Raw genomic sequence first — 214 nt, forward strand, 5'->3', positions numbered from 1 at the left:
GTTTAGTTTCTTAGCGTTCTGTAGATTTTATTTCCACCATAATGTCTCACACCATCTTGCTTGTTCAACCTACCAAGAAACCAGAAGGTCGAACTTATTCGGATTATGAATCGGTGAACGAATGCATGGAAGGTACGCAACATGGTTGACTTGTTGATAAGGACCTGTAAATATTTCTTCAAAACTGCCACAGTTGGTTGGTGCACCTCTAGCC

The sequence above is a fragment of the Ciona intestinalis genome, chromosome 9 (assembly GCF_000224145.3).
Source record: "Ciona intestinalis chromosome 9, KH, whole genome shotgun sequence".
NCBI lineage: Eukaryota > Metazoa > Chordata > Ascidiacea > Phlebobranchia > Cionidae > Ciona > Ciona intestinalis.